The sequence below is a fragment of the Carettochelys insculpta genome, chromosome 5 (genome assembly GCF_033958435.1).
Source record: "Carettochelys insculpta isolate YL-2023 chromosome 5, ASM3395843v1, whole genome shotgun sequence".
NCBI classification, from domain to species: domain Eukaryota; kingdom Metazoa; phylum Chordata; order Testudines; family Carettochelyidae; genus Carettochelys; species Carettochelys insculpta.
This window is the reverse complement of record NC_134141.1, coordinates 60,722,125-60,737,067: the sequence shown is the minus strand read 5'-3', so window position 1 is coordinate 60,737,067 and position 14,943 is coordinate 60,722,125. Positions and strand designations below refer to the sequence as shown.

At 43.5% G+C, this 14,943-nt stretch overlaps 1 protein-coding gene across 1 annotated transcript in view; it reads right to left on the bottom strand.

Annotated features, from left to right (window-relative positions):
• The window catches only part of TMED7 (transmembrane p24 trafficking protein 7), a 304,389-nt gene that overhangs the window by 86,771 nt on the left and 202,675 nt on the right, over nucleotides 1–14,943 (bottom strand). The gene's annotated exons all lie outside the window — the stretch shown is intronic.

Sequence of the window (14,943 nt, the reverse complement as noted above, 5' to 3'; positions counted from 1 at the left end):
TACAGTAGCATTCCTCTTTCAAAACAGGTATGTAAATGAGGGAAATCGAAAATGCAAATGAGGTGCAGATTTACATATCTGGCCCCTCATTTGCGTATTCTTTCAAAAGGAGAAAAGCAGTGTAGGCATTTCTTTTCCAGAAGTTCCTAAAAAAAATAGGAAGAAGGTTCTTTTGAAGATGGGGATTACTTTCAAAAGAGCCAAGCCTACACTGCTTTTCTTTCGAAAGAAGCATATGGAAACTAGGTGACAGATATGTAAATGTGCACCTCATTTGCATTTTTGATTTCCATCATTTGCATGCCTCTTTTGAAAGAGGAATGATAGTGTAGCCAGAGCCATGCAGTTGTAAGGAAGTATCCCTCCTTCTCACGCAACACAGCATCACAATGAGCCCCTTTCCCCCCACACCCAGCTTCTCAGTATGGGATTGCTCTTCCCAAGATGAGCAAGCAATTACTTAGCTCTACCTGTGATGCATCACATCAGCTTTGAAGAACTTGGCTCACTGTGTCCTGCCTTTGTCCCAGAGGAGTGGCTGGGTTAAACTTTCCTAGGCAGCTGGAGGTGGAAAAGCGTCAACTCCATTTATCTCCTTGTGAAGGAACACCTAGTTTATGACATAACTAGCAGCTTTACCTGACATTGCTTAGATTCTTAACTCAATTAACGGTTTTTGTTTTGTTTTGTTTGAAAAATAAGGAAAATGTAGTTATTTTATTTAAATGATTGTATTTTTTAAAAAAAATAGAGCATTATTTTTATGAAGTTAATATTTATTTTGGATTTCTTTAAAAAGGGATTGTTAAAATTTGTCTGTTCAATTTTTTATTTTTTTATATTTGGAAGTCCATTAAATGCATTTTTCTTTCATCCCTATCTTATCATTTACTAGGTTTTAACAAAAAAGGACTGTAGTCAATTTGGTTCCCGATAACATTTTCTTCTAGTTCTCAAACCTTAAGCACTAGTTTAGCTGTGTCAAAACAGGATTGTAAGGTGGATAGAAAGCTGGTTAAATGGTTGGGCCCAACGGGTGGTGGTTAATGGCTCGATGTCTGGTTGGCAGTTTCAAGTGGAGTGGAGTGTCCCAAGGATCAGTTCTAGGGCTGGAATTGTTCAAAATCTTTATTAATCACCTACATGAGGGAATGGATTGCACACAGCAAATTTGTGGATGACACTAAGCTAGGGGGACAGGTACATATGGTGGAGGGTAGGGATATGGTCCAGAGTGACCTAGATAAATTGGAGAATGGGACCAAAAGAAATCTGATGAGGTTCAACAAGGACAAGTGCAGAGTCCTGCACTTGGGATGGAAGAATTCCAAGCATTGTAGCAGGCTTGGTGCTGCCTAGCTAAACAGCAGTGCAGCAGAAAAAGACCTGGGGATGACAGTGGATGAGAGGCTGGATATGAGTCAACAGTGCACCCTTGTAGCTAAGAAGTCTAATGGCATATTGGGGTGTGTTAGGAGGAACATTTCCAACAGATCTAGAGAAGTTATTTCCCTCTTTTCAACACTGGTGAGGCCATATCTGGAGTCTTTTGTCCAGTTCTGGGGCTCCCAAAATATCAAGGACATGGATACATTGGAGAGGGTTCAGTGGAGGGCAATGAAAATGATTAGGGGGCTGGAGCATATGACCTACTGAAGAATTTGGGCTTCTTAGTTTGCAGAAGAGAGAGGGGCAACTTAATAACAGCCTTCAATTTCCTGAAGTGGTGCTGTAAAGAGGATGAGAAAGACCGTTCTCAGTGGTGATGGACAGGAGAACAAAGAGCAATAGTCTCAAGTTATAGAGGGAGAGGTGTAGGTTGGATATTAGAAAAAGCTATTTCACTAGGAGGGTGGTGAAGCACTGGAATGCATTACCTGGAGGAAAGGTGGTGGAATCTCCATCCCTAGAGGTTTTTAAGTCCTGGCTTGACAAAGTCCTGGCTGGGATGATTTAGATAGGTTGATCCTGCTTTTAGCAAGGCGCTGGACTTGATGACTTCTGGAGGTCCCTTCCAGCCCTAGGATTCTGTGATTCTATTCCATGACATCTGATGTCACACATTAGTCAAAAAAACTTGGTTCTATTCCTGGTTCTGTCACAGAATTACTAAGGATGGTTCCCTAAACCAATCTTTCTCCTTTTGTAGTTCTACACCTATCTTTGTGTAGATGTTTGGTTCAATGGCTTTCATCTATAAAAACTGTTCCAGCACCCCAAGGCATAAGTGCTTCAAAAGCCTATTAAGTCCAACCTTGGCATTCACACAACCAACCCTCAGGCCCCAAGGGACTTTAGGAGCCTGCATGTTTAGGTGTCAGTTATGTTTTCCCCTTAAAATACCAGAAGTGCCAAAATTTCAGTGGCTAGGCAATACATAATCACCTAACTTGATGATGTCCAGCAGCACAGCACCTAGCTCACACCCAAACCTCGGTGAGATTCACAAATCATGTGCTCCCCCTGCCTCAGGGCCCAATCTAGTAAGCATGTTCCTCTTGTATTAATGTGGGATACAGGGTGGGGGATTGAATCCCCACTCTGCTCTGTGGGGAGCAAGGACTTGAACACAGAGTGGAGCCTGGCTGTTGGGTGTTCTGGTGCAGGTCTCACTGCCTCTCTTGTTGAAGTTGTTCCATTGGGTATAACTAGTCATTTCATCAGACAAAAACAGAATAGCTCCAGCCATACACCATTCACACTTCCCTCAATTTCTCCCTCATCCTTTCTTCCTTCAGTTTATTCTTGAGTAATACCTAAAAATTAATCTAGCAGAAGAGAAAGACACTCCCCCCACCAACATTCACAGAGCTCAAGGAAGGTGGCGTTCTTCACCCTGAAGTTGTAGACCCATTGCTAATCCCTCCAGTGCTCCAGGATGATGTGGTCCAATGTGTCTGCACTGGTGTCCAGATGCTATGTAGCAACAGTGTCCAGTCCATGGCAGGTGGCCTCCAGTTGCAGGATCCACTCCCCCAGATACTCAAGTAGGGTCTGCCACATGGGCATGGGGTTGGGTTTCTGAAGGTCCATACAGAGAGCCTGCAGCAAGGGATAGCTCAGTGGTTTGTGCATTGGCCTCCTAAACCCAAGCCTGCGGCCTCAAACCTTCAGGGGGCCATTTAGGGATCTGAAACAAATAGATTTAATTAAAAAAAAAATTGGGCAGGTAGGAAAAACTGAGAAGTGACGGTACAGGGAGGATCTTTTTAAGCCAATGTTTGGGGTCATTTTTCAGACTAGAATCACACTTTAAATAGGGCTGAGAATGTCTTTGCTTAAATTGTAAATGAGCTGACATTAACACTTAACACCAGTTTATTCTACATCTCCCTATTAAGAAGATTGAAGCAACTCCAGTTTCATTCAATTACAGTGTCACAATTACCTGGCTTGCAATTCAATTCAAATACTAGTTTAAATTTAAGCTAAAAATCTGAATGTACAAGTTATTTTTTTATGTAAAAAAATAGTTATGGAAAAGAAAATTACTCACCTTGTCCAGTAACCATGGTTCTTTGATGGGTATGTCCCCATAGGTGTTCCACTCTGCTTGTTGGTGCGTCCTTGTACAGGCGCTCAGAGGTTCATCCATAGCCATGGTTTCCCACACTGTGTACGCACAGAAGCACCTCCTCATGCTCTCTGGAGTGTGCACAGTGCAGGCTCTTCCATTCCTTCTCCACCTGACAAGTACAGCAGGATGCTCCAAAGCAGAGGAAGGAGCGGGGGAAGTTGAGCAACCACGGGGAACACATCTCGAAGAACCATCGTTACTGTACAAGGTGAGTACCTTCCTCTTCTTCTTAGAGTAGTGTCCCCACGGATGCTCCACTCTGGGTCACTATAAAGCAGTAGTGCAGAATGGAGGTGGGTTTGGAGCTTGGTCACTACCACAGTAGACAATACACCTTGGCCCACTTGGATAGGAGATGTGATGGTAGACAAAAAAGCATAGTGCTGAGCAAACTTGTTACTGGAAGACCATGAGGCTGCCTTACAAATGTCCATAAGGGGTACATTCTTGAGGAAAACACTAGTGGAAGACACAGCCAAACTTGAGTGGGCTGTGATGGCACCTGGCAGCTCCCTATGATGAAGTGCCTAATGGTGGGGAGAAAGAAGGAAACCCACTTGGAAAGTCATGGAGTGAGACAGGCAAGCTTTTGGACCACTCCGTGAATGATAGGAAAAGCTGGGGAAACTTGAACCATGGCTTTGTATGGTCTATGTAGAAGGCCAGCGCCTGGAGGACATCTAACATGCACCACGCTGCTTGCACTGGGTTGTAGCGTGGCTTTGGGAAAAAAAGTAGGTAATTGAATCGGTTCATTAATGTGAAATGGCGAGGGAACCTTGGGTAGACACTTGCGATGAGGTTGCAAGGTAATTCTATCTTTGGTAAAAAAAAAAAAAAAAAAAAATTGTGTAGGGAGGCTCAGCCTTTAGGGTGGCTGGCTCTCTGACGTGCCTGGCTGACATGATCTCCATGAGGAACAAGACCTTCATAGACAGGTGAAGCCAGGAGCATGTTGCCAAGGGCTCAAAGCGTGGCTTCATGAGGTGGTTAAGGTCCCAAATAGGGAATGGGGGATGGACTGATGGAAAGATATTTTGAAGGCCTGTTAAAAATCGTTTGGTGACAGGGTTAAGAATGAAACCCCTCTTTGGGTTGGTGAAATGCCACTATTGCCGGGGATGTACCTGGACTGTGCTGAGACTACGGTCCGACTCACGCAGGTGAAGTAGGTAATCCAGAAAGATAGGCAGAGGCTCAGTATGAGGAGGGTGGAAAGATGGGAATCCATCCAGTGAGAAAACTGCTGCCATTTATAGAAGGTAAGACTTGCGTGTAGACTCCTGCCAGCTGTTGATGAGGATTCTCTTTACTTCCTCAGACCATGTCGTTTCGGCATTGTGGAGCCATGAAGAAGCCAAGTGTGGAGATGCAGTTTGTGGGGACCGGGATGCAGAGTGCGGCCGAAGTCCTGAGACAGAAGGTCGCAGTGAGGAAGAAACAGATAATCTGCTATTGACATCTGAATGAGGTAAGGATATCAAGTTTCTCTGGACTAGGCCGGGGCTACTAGGATGACGAGCACTCTGTCTTGTCTGACCTTAAGTAGCATCTTGTGAATTAGTGGAATGGGAGGGAAGGTGTACAGCAGGGGCATCCCCAATGGAGGGACATTTTCTGTTGGCCATGGTGGCAAGCAGATCTGTGAGGGTAGCCCCACAGTTGGGACACCTAGTTGAGGGCAACCGTGTTGATTTCCCATTTGTAATGGTCAGTGCACAAGTGACTGAGAGTATCAGCCATCACGTTGGGAACCCCGGGAAAATACATAGCTACAGGATTGACCCAATGTTGAAAGCACCATGTCCACAGCCTTATGGCTACTGCAGTGAGAGACAGTGAATGAACTCCCTTTGGTGGTTGATGTAATACATGCAAGTGGTGTTGTTGTTAAGGATACCGCATGACCTGCTGGTCAGGAGCCACTGAAAATGTTTGCAGCTGTAGAGGACCACTCAGAGTTCCAACAGGCTGATGTGAAGGGTTTGTTTGGTGAACCACCACCTGCCCTGCACCGTGTGATGACCAAGGTGCGCTCACCAACCAAGGAGAGACGCATCTGTGGTGAGAGTGACCAACGGTGGCAGTTGATGAAAAGGCATGGTGGTGAGAATGTTGCCCAGGCACGTCCACTATTGAAGAGAAGCGAGGACCCATGGAGGGGTGGCTACTGTCTTGGAGAGTGGATCTCTGGCCAGAGCATAACAGGAGGCCAGCCAGGACTGGAGACAGTGCATGTGGAGCCTGGTTACCTTGACCACCTGAGTGGTGGTGGTCATATGGCCCAGCAGTGCTAAGCAGGTGTACACTTAAGCGTTGGACAACAGATGCACTGCCTCAATGAGATTGCACAGGGTGTGAAACCTTTAGAGAGGCAGGGTAGCCATCCTGGTGGCAGTGTCTACATGTGTTTCTCTGGACTCCAGAGCCTGAGTAGGATGGATCGTAGATTTTGCATAGTTGTTAAGGAAGCCCAGGCTGACCAGGAGATGCATGGTGACATGCACCATGTGTTGCCACCTTGAGGAGCGACAGTGCCTTTATGAGGCAGTCATCTAGGTATGGGAAAATAATGACCCGCCCTGACAACAAAGATGAGCAGCCACCACCACCAGGGTTTTGGAAAACCCTCATGGTGGCATGGAAAGACCAAAATGGGAGGACCTGATATTGGTAGTGAGAACTTCCAACCACAAAGCAAAAGAAGCATCTATGAGCCAGATGGATGACAATATGGAAGTGTGCATCCTGTAGGCTGACAGCTGAGAGCCAGTCATTCTTTTCCAGAGCCAGAATAATAGTAGCAAGGGTCACCATCCTGAAACATCTGTAAAGAACATACTTGTTGAGGTGTTTGAAGTCTAAAATGGGTTTTCGTCCACAGCTCTTCTTCTGGGTGAGAAAGTAAGTGGAGTAATGCCCACTGCCCCAGAATTCCTCAGGGACAGACTCAACCGCCCCCAAACAGAGGAGGTGCTGGACCTCCTGGTTGAAGAGATTCTCATGAGAGGAGTCCCTGAAGAGGAAGGGGTTAGGGGGGCGTGTAGGGGGCATAGAAGTGAAGGGGATGGAGTATCCTTGTGCCACCAGTTCCAGCACAATTCTGTAGTGATGGCCTCCCACTGATGCAGCAAAGGGTGAAGATGGTGACAAAAATAGCTGTGTGATGCCCTGTTGGGAACATTGGATCAGATTCTGGACCACACCCTCAAAGCTGCTGTTTGGAAGATTGAGGGTGAGGTGCCGAGGGTTGTTGGCTTTGACGCGGCCTGCCAGAGCATCGGTGCTGCAGTTTGTGCCTTTGATGCTGATCGAATTGGGGTTGCTGGTGGGACTTCTGGAACTGGTCCTGAGGGGCACTGGTATGGGGAATAGTGAGCGTGCTTAACTGAGGGTGTATGCATCCCAAGGGTGCATAAAGTCATTCTGAAGTCTTTCATCAAGTGGAGGATGTCATGTGTACTTTCTGCAAAATGATGTTGGCAGTCAAATGGTAGACCTTTGACCTTCCTTTGTAGCTCCTTAGGCACCCCTCAGGGGATGAGCCATGAAGCACAGCGCATAACAACCGCTGATGTAGTGACACGTGCCACTGTGTCCGCTATACCCATGGCCAACTGCACAGCTGTGCTAGCATTGGAGTGGCCCTCTTTGATAATACTGGATGTTGTCTGATGATGTTCAGGTAATGCTGGAACCAGCTCCTGAAGCTTGGAATAGTTCTGAAAATCATAATCCATCAACATGGCTGTGTAGTTAGTGGCATGAAGGAGACGGGTGCCAGAGGAATAAACCTTTTGACCCTTGAGATCCCATTTTTTGCTGTTTTTGTCTTGTGGTGTGGAATGGAAAGACCAGGTCTTGTTGTGGATCTCACCTATCACTAGCAAGTAGGGGCGTGGATGGGTGAACAGAAATACACTGTCCTTGGATGCTATGAGGTATTTATCGGCCCACTTACTAGTAGAGGCAATAGACACCAGGGTGTGCCACAGGGCTGTGGTTGGGTCCATGATAGCCTCATCCATGGGCAATGCCACCCTAGAGGATGACTGACACTGTACCATGTGCAGGAACCTGTATTGTTTCACCAGAACTTTCTGCGTGTCCTTTTCCAGTGACTGTGCCATTTGGTGAAAAATGTCCTGGATCAATCGAGCATCATCTGGCAAGGAAGACGATGAATGCAGGAGGGAGCCTTCTTCCCCTTCAGATAGAGATTCCTTGGTGCTGGGATTCTCCAACAGTGGGAACAGTGCCATGGACAGCTGTGATGAGGGTGGGCATGGTTCAGATATGGTTGACAAGGTCAACTGGGTATGTCGGTGCCATGATGCTTCGTGCCAAGAAGACCACTGCTGCTCTGGTTGCTGGTAGGCAAACCACAGAGGTGGTGGTGGATGGTATTGCATAGCAGCCAGTACAGGTGGGGCATTCTACGAAGGGTGTACTGGGCTGGAATATTGGGAGAACACGCTGGCACTGTCAGATCAGGCACTCGGTGTTAGAGACCTAGCGTGAGAGGTGAAGGACAATGCTGAACAACCTGAGAGACATGGTGAAGCTGGACCTTGGCAACGACTGTGCCGACGAGATGGTGCCATGCCGGGCTGTTGTTCAGTCAGTGCCAATGTCGGCATTCGGCTCCTCGCTACTGATTTCTGTGGTGCAGAAGGTGTGGTAGATGCATCAGGTTTGTGGCAATGCTGTGCCCAGTCCCCAGGTGCCCGAGAGTGGAGGGGTTATCAGCCCTGGTCTTTTGCAAAGTCCCTAGTTGTGAGAAACGCGAATGGTGCTGCTTCTGTGTGGGCACAGACGGAGGCGTAGATGCTGGAGTAGTCAGTCATGCCTTAGCTGTTGGTAAGCTCAACGGTGCTGCTGGTGCCAATGCTGCCGACGCCTTGTCCTTTTGCTTCGGCACAGAATGCGCCTGCTTGGTTGGTGCCAGCAGGGATGGTGCCAGGGAGCCCAGAATGGTTTTCCCTTCTGACACGGCCCGCACAGACGGCTTTATCAAATACTATTTGGTAAGAAGTGACAAGCAGGGGAAGGGAAATAGTACAGAGACTGTCACAATAGAGCATGAACATGATTATCCTGCTGCTGTAAAACTTCCATAGTCAGAATTATAATTTAAAGCAACAAGCAAGTTGACTAGGAAACAAAAAGTCAAATTTGATTTGACACTATTGACACTTAATCTTTTAAACTTTTCATAGTTTTTAAGATCAAAAGGAACTATTATGATAATCTTGTCTTCCTGCATAATACATTTCATCTGTAATTCACCCCGTAATTCTACATCAAGTCCTTAACTTCTAGTTGAGTTGAAGCACCTTTTAGAAAGACATTCACTTGCCTAGACAATTTGTTCCAATGACTAATTACCCTCATGGCTTATTTTTAGTATGAATTTGTCTCATTTCACTTTATAGCCATTTTAGCCTGCCAGACAAGATTGAAGAACCTTCTTTTATCATATTTTTCACCAGGTGGACAACAATCAAGCCACTGCTTCTCCTTCTCTTGAATAAACTAAATAAAATTTCTTCTTACTGGGAGGCAGGTTTTCCAGATCATGTAGAGCTCTTTTCTGAATTCTGTTCAAATTTGTATTTTTGAAATATTGATGTCACAACTGAAAACAGTATTCCAGTAACTGTCTCAGTAATGTTGCACACAATGATAATACCATCTCTTCTTTATGTCTCCCCTATATTCCTCTGCTTATACATCCAAGGGTATCTATTAGTCACCACATTTCATTGACAGGTTATGATTAGTTGATTGCTTACTGTGTCCAAGTATCTTACATTTTTTCTGAATTATTGCTTTCCAAATTACAGTTGCCCATTCTGTGAGACCTTCATCCTTTGTTTTTAATGGTATGAATGGCCTTATAGACCTTTGGCTCCCTTTTATCTGCATAAAAACTGCAAACAAATACACGCTGTTGTACAAGGTTCAAGTGAACCTAGTTTACCAAACAATCCTGATTGCTCTGTAGAACTGAGCAGTAATTATTTACCAATTCACCAGTTTGCAAGACCTCAAAATTATACCAGCAATTCAGTATTATATTCTTACTGATAACTGATAGCATTAGGCTAAGAATGCATTCCTGGAGCACCTCGCTAGAAACACCTCCTTGGATGAAGCCAATTTACAGTTACTTTTTGATATCTAGCAAATATCAAGTTTTTAATCCATTAATATGATACATGGATTTTGTATAGTAGTATTTATTACTAAGAGAATATACATGAGGTACTAAGTCAGTTGACATACGGAAATCTATGTACACTATGTTAGTTTAGTTACTATATGAATAGTTAACCTCCATCAATTAAACTTCTCATCTCATAAGAGTTACGCAAGACCTACTTCACATAAAAATACATCTATTGTATTAGTCACTACAATTCCTTTTTTTTATCATCTGAATCCCATATCAGCCTTTGTATGATTTTGCCTTGGATTGATGTCAAGCTACTTAGCTCATAATTAGCCTTTCTAAATATTGAAAAAATATTACCTTTTTTCCCCGTCTCCAGAACTTCCCATTTTGTAAGATCTTGTCAAGAATTAGTGTTGATTACTCTGACAGCTTTTCAGCCAATTCTAATGCTTGAATGCAGTTTATACAGTTCTGTAGATTTAAAAATGTTCAGCTCAACACAGTAAACTCACATCAGTTTCCAAATTGTTGGTTTTTCTGATTTTTTTAGCCAAAATTTGAAAAGTAATTCCTATATACCTCTTAGAACTTTTTGATCCATGTACATTGAACAGCACAGAAATGCCATAATGCCCAAAAATTACTCTAGCAGTCACACGACTATGTATTTCCTTCCACGCATTAAATAAACTTGTATTTTGAGAGGCTGTATCACCACAGATAACAGTTGATACAGTACGCAGTTGGAAAAAAATGAATCTTAGCAAAATTGGTACAATCAAGGTGTTATGTAAAGTAGGTCTTGTTAAACTATTTTATGAGTTTAATTGATGGAGGTTAACTATTGATATAGTAACTATATTGACAGAAGATACATAGATTTCTAGAAGTCAAATGATTTACTGATGTATATTCAGATATTGATCATATTTATCTTTTTGTGCCCATTCAACAACCCAAATGGATTCCCAAGTTTAATTAACCCATGCTGGTGAATACTCCCACAAGTGCTGATTACCCACAGCAAGAAAAAGTGCATAATCAAGCAGGATATCAAGAGCTTTTGAACTGGCCCCTAATGTGTAAGACTTTCCTTAATTCCCCTCACCAATTAGGTCTGTCACTCTTTCTTAGTATGATGTCAATGGTTCCAGTCATCCATCTTCTTGATTTAATATTATAATAAAAACCCTAACTAGTTTAAAATATTTCAGTTGGTCACCTTTCAAGAATCACATTCAATAAGAAATGTTCTCTCTATTCTTATTCACCTTACCACCTTTTGCCCTACAACTGGGGTGCATCAGTGGGGGGCGGACCCCTTTGGAGCAGGGCCTGAGATTTCATAACGGGGTACAGCACAATCAGCTGCTGGGTCTCAGGCTCATCTGTCTCATTAAAAACGTTGAAACATGTTACTGTTTTTATGTAGGTATGTTCATTTATATACAGGTTGAACATCTCTAATCAGTAAGCAGTGGAAGTGTTGGTAATGATGGAAGACAATATTGACCTACTGTGGTCTGTCAAATTCTCTTGTCTGGTACCCGTCATGTACTGAGAATGCTGGATTAGAGAGGTTCAACCTGAACTGATTAATAAAGTTTTATATTCGACATACCTTCTTATACATGCCAAAGAGGGCTTTTTCTTTTCATATGAACATAACTGAAATTTCCATCACTTTGGATTACATTCACCAGGTGGGGGGAAGGGGGGCGGGGAGAAAGCCAGCCCTGCTAATTACAGGGACAAAAAGTGGGGCCTGATGTTAAAAGTTTGCTCTCCCTGCCCTATACTGTACTCTGTTCAATTTAGCTATGTGTTTCTTCAGTTGTACTGCATTAACTCAGTGTCCTTTAAAAGTATACATAGCTGGAAGATTATTTTATACGTGCATTACTTTACACTTGGTATTTCACTTGTTGACTAGATGCTTTATCAATCAAAATTATCCTGCCATAAGGCTACCTCCCCTATTTCTTAACCACTTCCTTCATTTTGGGCTCATCTGCAAGTTGAGATGCACATCACCACTATGACTAAATCAATTAAAATATATTTTCTGTAGGGCTTCATCCCTTGCCAGATTCCACAGACTACACACTTTTGACTTGAATTTTTCTACCTACTAGTCATTAATTCACTCACCTTTTGTGACTCACCTTTCAGAAGTGTATACAATTATCCAATTGTTTCGGACACGGATAAAGAATGTCCACTTTTAGGGATGAATTGCCACCACAGTGGCTCCTGAATGATGGCATATGGATCATTTGTGGTCTTCAGAGTGCTTTATTGTGGACATTGGAAAGCTCATCATCTGGTCACTGCTAGAAGCAGCTGGAAACAGGAAGCCGGCCTCTCCAACTGTAATTGAGTCTACTGCTTCATAAACAAACCACAAGCATTCTCCTGCCCGCCATGGTGGATTAGCACTGCCAGCCACTAGCAGTTGAGGAAAGTTAAGAACCAAAGGGAACAAAAGGAATCCAGATTTTATGTCCACGGGCCAAAGAGAGAAGAGGACTAGGTGACTGGATATTATTTTCTTGGAAACAGAGAACCAAGAGGTAGAAGAGCATTCACAGGCAGAGAATAAAAAAAAAAGAGAGGAAATATAAAACACAAAAGTACATATCATCCCACAAGAAAATATTTATAGCAGGTTACAAATATGTATGCAGCCTAGTTTTAGTTTTTCCTGGTAACAACCGCAGCTATTGCCATAAGAATTGTGAACAGAATCCCTGTCTCACCTGGAAGTGTGGTTAGTATTGTATATATGTGATTCATGCTGGAAATTGTGCTCACCTTGATAATATTTTTGGTATGGCTATGGTCTGAAGAAGTGGGCCTGTCCCACAAAAGCATATCACCTAATAAATTATTTTGTTAGTCTTTAAAGTGCTACTGGACTGCTTTTTTGTTTTGTCAGGTGAAGTGTGCCTCACTGGTGCCTGTAAAAATCAGCTGATAATTATTTTGAAAGTATTTTGTCACCCTTGAAACATAATTGCAATATGTATGAAGCACAGCCTTTAAAGGAGTCTAAGGACTAGCAGTCTCTCACAGAACCAGAAATACAGAATAAAAATGACTTCAAAAGAGAGGAACCACAGTATACTAAGGACTCTCCCTAGACTCTTGCAGTTAAGATACTGAAAGAACTAAACATTTCTTAGCTAACAAGTGAAGGAAGAAAAGAAAAAAAAAATGTATCTATAAAAGTGCAAATACAAGAACAATAGGGAATGATTTAGTGTGGATGAAAGTCCTGAGGAACAGCACGTTTTTTAAATCTAACTAAATAAAATGTAGGTGGCTGCATCTTTACTGGGGGTAGACCAGATGATTCCCTGAAGTCCTTCCTAACCTTATGCTTCTAAGTTTGAAATAGGTCAAAACTAAGCAAAATTAATATGCATGTTGAATGCAAGGAAAAAGACACCTAACGAGATTTACTACCACTATAAAATAGCCATAGCCCCCACCTTTCTCTTTCTCCAGATAGCAAGAGAAGAAGCACCACTTCATTTAAAACTCAAAAGGATAAAACTGAATGGTGTGTCTACACTACAAAAATAACTTCGAAGCTTAACTTCAAAGTAGGGTGGGCATAGACCCTCAACTTCAAAGTAAGCAACTTTGAAGTACAGCACTACTCCATTCCCAGGAATGGAGGAAGGACTTCGAAGTTCAGCTCCCTTACTTCAAAAGTTAAACTTCGAGGTAAGGGAAAACGTGTAGACTCTCTTCAGGTTGCTTTGAAGTAGCCCTTAACTTCAAAGTCAGTTCCTAGTGTAGATGCACTCAAAGGGCGTGTCTACATGGGCACAAATCTTCGAAATAGCCATGCTAATGGCCATTTCGAAGATTACTAATGAGGGGCTTAATTGAATATTCAGGGCCTCATTAGCATTAGGACGCTTCTGGCTGCAGCACTTCGAAAGTGCTGCTTTGGGAAGAGCACAGCTCCACGTGGCTACACGGGGGTCCTTTTTGAAAGGACCCCGCACCTTTCAAAATTCCCTTATCCCGATCACTGATCGGAATAAGGCGATTTCAAAAGGGGCGGGTCCTTTCGAAAAGGACCCCCGTGTAGTCGCACTGAGCTCTGCGCTTTCGAAGCGCCACAGCCAGAAGTGTCCTAATGTTAATGAGGCGCTGACTATTCAGTTCAGCACCTCATTAGTAATCTTTGACATACGGCTATTTTGAAGATTTGTGCGCATGTAGACACAGCCAAAGTGTAGCAAAAGGAACCATCCTGAAACGGCAGGGGAACGGATAAGAGGTCTTTTGGCTTTTTCACCTCGTTTCTGTACTCTTCTGTTGTGCTTCTTGTAGTCATTCCAAATGTCCTCATCCACCACACACCAGTAGTTTAATTAATGGACGGTCAGTCTAAAAATAATATTAAGACAGTAACAGTAGTGGTTTATTGCTTAGCCAAACACATCACCCTGTAGGAGCCACAAGTTTAAGAACAACCTAAGTCACATGTGTTTAAACAGGCAAAAATGGCATTAAAATCACTTCAAAAGTCTACACATCTTTTTGTCTTCAAGTACCCTCTAGTGGCTGTTCAAGGTTATAATTGCTTCAGAGTAATCCCATAACTGGTTTTGAAATAACATGTATTTATGTTTCTGGTTTTAGATTTTAATGGAAGTGACACTTTAGTTGCTTTAGATAATTTTTTTTTGTAGTGTACTGGAAAACACCATTTTTTAACTGGAAGGGACCTGGAGAGGTTGAGTGCAGTCCCCTGTCCCCACAGCAGGACCTATCATAGTACATAGTAGCATCCTTCAGTCTACGTAGACTATGGAACATGCCCTTCGTAGTTCCGTTTAGCATCCTCATTTGCCGTGTCGGCTGTAACTGTGAAGACCCACACGAGAGTGACAGTCCTTGCTGCATCTGTTGCATATGTAATGGGTGTCTGGCAGGTCCTTGCTGTGCTTTCTGTGGGTTCGCTTCTCCTTTGCTAGCTGTCTGATCCTCAACTCACCCTTCTGAAGGCCCTTGTACAGTTCCTGCCTCCATCTGCTGCGATTGTTTGCCAGCTCCTCCCAGCTGTCTGGCTTGATGTCTACTTCCCTGAGGTCTCTCTTGCAAACATCTTTGTAGCGCAGCCGGGGGTGTCCGGGAGGTCTTTTGCCAGAGGCTAGCTCACCATACG